Source organism: Saccopteryx leptura, chromosome 1, assembly GCF_036850995.1.
Source record: "Saccopteryx leptura isolate mSacLep1 chromosome 1, mSacLep1_pri_phased_curated, whole genome shotgun sequence".
Taxonomy (NCBI): Eukaryota; Metazoa; Chordata; class Mammalia; order Chiroptera; family Emballonuridae; genus Saccopteryx; species Saccopteryx leptura.
In genome coordinates this window covers 356,947,537-356,952,929 of record NC_089503.1, presented here as the reverse complement: position 1 = coordinate 356,952,929, position 5,393 = coordinate 356,947,537, and the positions used below count along the sequence as shown (strand labels likewise).

Below are 5,393 nucleotides of genomic sequence, written 5' to 3'. Positions count from 1 at the left end.
ATATAAGTGGCAGAGATTTACTATGGCTCTTAACAGTGAAGATAGGGTTTGAAGTTTGATGCCTGGCAAGTTTGACGGGTTTAAAATACATCATGAGATTTATACTGAAACTCTATAAGAGACATACCTTAGGAATAAAACAAATATCCCAGTCTCAGAGAGTCTCCCTAGGACTATAGAAAAGCCAAAAATGAAACAATAAAATAAAATATTTTGTACCTTCAAGAGTTAAAGTGATCTACTATTAATTTAGCCTCTTATATAAAGCATAAATCCTTTCAGAGAAAGATATGAAATGAAAATAAACAATAAACTGTAATCTACAGTCAAGAGAAGAGTAAGTCAGTAGATGAAGATCCATAACTAAATAATCAAATGTTAAAATATAGCAGATAGGAACTTAAAATGATGATAAACATATCAAAGCTTCTAAGTAAAGATAGATGTGATATAATGAATAGAAGAAGAAACTGAAAATTTTAAGGGAGATTTTTAAAACAATGTATAAGAACCTATGCAATATATGAAATTTAAAACATATTACATGGTAGTAATGGCAAATTACACCCTAAAGAAGAAAGGACTAGTAAAATTTGGGGAGAAGTATGTGAACCAATTCTAAAGTGAGTTTCAGAGAAAAAAGAAAAATGATTTGTGCAACAGTGTAAAAAATTCTAACATATATTAATTAGAATCTCCAAAAACAAGAGATAGAAAATGGAGCAGAAGAATAGTTAATGAATATCTTCACACTAAGTGAGATAAGTCAGAGAAAGACACATATTTACATATTTTATGATATTATTTATAAATAGAACCTAAATAAGTTAAATTGATGGAAAGTGTAGAATAGAATAGTGGCTGTCAGAGGTAAGGTGGTGAAGATATTGGAGTGATGTGGTCAAAAGGTATAAACTTACAGTTAAAATATGATTAAATTCTGGGGATTACTGAATAGCATTACAATTGTAGTTAACACTGTACTTCAAAGTTGTTAAGAGACTAGATTTTATATATTCTCACCACAAATAAGGAATAATAATATAAATAGATGAAAGCATTAGCTAAGACTTTGGTGATAATCATATAATCATATTGTAATATATAAATGTAACAAATCACCACATTGTACACCTAAAAACTTATACAGTGTTATATATATATTGGTTATATCTCAATTTATAAATACAATAAAAATCATAACAAATGAACATTTATACTAATATTTTTCAAATGTAAAAAAAAATGAACTAAATATATAAGGAATTCAGTGAACTCCTCAAAAAATAAGTATAAAGAACATTACCTCTAGGCACAGTCTAATAAACTTGCTAAATAACAAAAGCAAATTTTAAAAACTTTAAGAGCAAAGATAAAATTAATAATGGCAGCTGACTTTTCATCCAAAAAATATGTAATTCAAAATACAGTGGATAACATCTAGAGTATGAAAAGAAAGCAAGTCAATTTGGAATTTTATATTGGGTAAAAAATATATGTCAAAATGACAGATAACATTTAAATAAATAAATAAAAGTTAACTTAGGGTGGTGTGCAGATAATGCAATATGTAGACCATATATCATAGAATTGTAAACTTGAAATTTATATAATCTTATTAACTAATGTCACCCCAATAAATTTAATTTTAAAAGTAGTTGTTTATGGTATGTAAATGTCAAATAACTATGCTGCATACCTGAACTAATATAATATTGTAAGTCAACTAGAATTAAAAAGTAAATTATAGTAAAAGTAATAAAAGCTGAGAGTATTTGTTGTCAACAAAATCTCAAATAAAAGATAGTTAAAGAAAGTTCTTTGAGATGAAAGGAAATGAGACAAGCTGGAATTACAGGTTGATAGGAAGATGAGAACTGGAAATGGTAAATATGTAAAATATCTACTCTTTCTCTTCTCAAATCTGTTAAAAGTCAATTGCCAGTTCAAAGCAAGAGCTATAAATATATATTTAGTGTTTATAACATATGCAGAAGCAAAATATATAGCAATAGCCCAACAGATGCAAGTAATATAAATTATATTACACTGTTTTAAAATTCTTACATTGTATATGAAATATATATTAATTCAAAGAAAGATATGGCTACAGCAATTAATAAAATAAAAACAATATAGCTAGAAGACAAAAATTAAATATTGAAAAATACTTCATTAACTTAGAAGAAATGAAGAAACAGAAACAACAAAGGAACAAGTGGTAAACTTCATATCAACACTTATGTAAATTAAAATGGATAATTACTTTAATTAAAGGGCAAAGTTTGTCAGATAAATACAATAATGATATCCAATTTTCTGTGTTTTATAATAGACACATGTAAAATATAAAGACAGACAAGTTGCCTGACCTGTGGTGGCACAGTGGATAAAGCGTCGACCTGGAAATGCTGAGGTCACCGGTTTGAAACCCTGGGCTTGCCTGGTCAAGGCACATATGGGAGTTGATGCTTCCAGCTCCTGCCCCCTTCTCTCTCTCTGTCTCTCTCTCCTCTCTCTCCCTCTCTGTCTCTCTCTCCTTTCTAAAAAAAGTAATAAATAAAATATAAAAAAATAAAATAAAAAAAGACAGACAAGTTGACAGTAAAAAGATGGAACAAATAATGTGCTAAGTAAAACCTAAACATAAGAAAGCTAGGCTGGCCAGGTTAATATTATAGTGAACTTTTACAAAAATGTATTACTGAGATAAAAAGGATCATTTTTTAGTGGCAGGAGTGTTAATACAACATGAATTAAAAATGTGTGTACTTCAACAGTGTCAAAATACAGGAAATAAGGATTGACATGGCCAATGAATAGGCACAAATACAATATATATATATATATATTTGGAAATTTTAGAACCTTTGCCTTTGAGATTGAAATACTGGTCAAATATTAGTAAAGTTATAACATAAATAAACAATAATGTCAACCAAGTTAATATTATTGCTTTTATGAAACACTATAGCCAATAACTGCAAAATGCACATTCATTTTGAGGGCACATAAACATTCAGCAAGACAGACCATATACTCGATCATAAAAATGTCTCAATAAATTCCAAAACATTAAAATCATATAAAGCATTTTATCTGACCCTGGTAGTGTTAAACTGGAAATCATTTTTAAAATATCTGGGACATTCTCAAGCATTTGGAAATTAAGTAACACACTTCCAAATAACCTATGAAAAAAGAAGAAATCACAAGGGAAATTAGAAAGTATTTCAAGCTGAATGATAATGAACACACAACCTATTAAAATTTGTGGAATGCTGCCAAAGTAGTCTTAGAGGAAAATTTATTGCTTGAAATAGTTATACTAAAAAAAAAAAAGAAAATTGTAAAATAAAAGACTTGCCTTACATCTTAAGGACTTAGTATCATAGTAAATTCAAGGGACAAAGACACTCTTATTGACTGAACTTTAGTCAGGCTTTTCTAACACCTCTTCCCAGTCAGATTTCAACCTTGTGCATTAGTTTCCACAAATGTTGGGTCTGCATTGCTTGGTTTTAGCAAATATCTTGCTAAGTCTTTCTGGAGAGAATCCTCCACGCTCAAGATCAAAGTTGTCATTCTATTATGGCATCAATGCAGAAATGGCTGCAGAAAGAACTCTTAGCTTTGCCAAATGACCCACCTCATGGGATGACTTTAAATAAAAAGAGTGCTCAAAATTCAATTACACAGTGGATTGTAAGCATACCAGGTACCTTCCATAAAGGAAAAAATAATTCAGCTTCTATTTAAGTTTAGTAATCAATATCCTTTTTTTAAAAATTTATTCATTTTTAGAGAGGAGAGAGAGAGAGAGACAGAGAGGGAGAGAGAGAGGAGAGAGAGACAGAGAGAGAGAAGAGGGGAGGAGCAGAAAGCATCAACTCCCATATGTGCCTTGACCAGGCAAGCCCAGGGTTTCGAACCAGTGACCTCAGCATTTCCAGGTCAACGCTTTATTCACTGCGCCACCACAGGTCAGGCTAGTAATCAATATCCTTTTGACTCTCCTCAGGTCATACTTAATGTTGAAAATTCTCCCGTTCGTCCTCATGTTTGCAGCAACAGTCATATCTGTTTTATCATTTTGACAGAAAACTGGTCACCAGCACTCTCAGTCTAATCACTTTGTCTTTGAATTATTAGCAAGTTTTCCAGCTGCAAAGAAAAAGGTTGACCACCAGATAATTCTTTTTATGTTCGAACATGTAACAAGAATCTAAAGAAAACCAAGTGGTGGTTTTATGAAGATATTCGTTAATACTATTATTATCATCCTCTTAGCCAAAGATAGTCCTACTGAGAAAGGGAGCACTTTGATTATTCAGTCTTTAAACTTTAACCTTTGACTATATGTGACCTATAGGCAATAAAGAATACCTTGTTTTACTGCATTTTTACCCATGTGTATTCTGGGCACATGCTGATTATTGGATCAGTCCAGGCAACTGATGATTTTGTTAGTCATACAGTAATAATGCAGGTTTAAGAAAATGTCAAATATAACTCCATTATTTTTACTTTTATCTTTTTAAGATTTTGGAAAAGATCCAGGTCTTCATGTATTGTGCAATAACAGTGACTTCCTTGGCAGTTTTGAGACATTCATTGCCAGCAATAGTCCTTGTAACAAAAACAATTTTCATTAACTCCTGCCACTCAGTGATTAATGTATTATAGGGCTATGGAATAAACTTACTGTTTCTAGTGGGATTATAAATAAAGTGAGGAATCCAACATAACTTTGGAAATCACCCAAACTTGTTTCTGTTTGGATTCTATGCACTGTGATCCTAAGGTTAACAGAATGAATTATTGTGCATATTTAAATGATTGTAATGAGATATCACTGCATATTTATTGAATTGTTTATATCTACTGTCAAATTGTCTTGACATGGAAAGTTTTCAAGTGACATTGGCAGAGAGGTACGATATGCTATTCTTTTGGTGAAAATAAATTTATTGTATATAGTTCCTTAATCTCTAAAGTAATGGTATAAGTAACATAGGGCATGAATTGTTTAATCAAGATTTTATTTGGGAAGTAAGAAAGATGGCAATGATGATTCAATTTTTTCAGTCCATAATTTGAGATTTTTGCACATTAATGATTTTTTAAAGTAGAGTTACTTTCTGCTAGCTATCAGTATGAACCCTACTGCCTAAACACTATTTCATTTACCTATGTTTGGAATATCTATAAATCTTTTGTTTGCAATTTTGTTTCTTTTTTTATTTTTAAGTCAATTTTGAATGTTATAATACTTTTTGTAGTAAATTTTCTTTACTTGTATCATTGTGACCTTCAATCCTGTGTCTTAAAATAAGAAATGAATTTTTTGAAAAAGGCTTAATGTTTTAACAAGAGTGTAGACACTTTTATTT

At 30.3% G+C, this 5,393-nt stretch overlaps 1 pseudogene; it reads left to right on the top strand.

The window, feature by feature from the left end:
* Positions 1-3,591: 3,591 nt before the first annotated feature.
* On the top strand, positions 3,592-4,267 carry LOC136388449 (ubiquitin-conjugating enzyme E2 W-like; annotated as a pseudogene).
* The last annotated feature ends 1,126 nt before the right edge of the window (positions 4,268-5,393 follow it).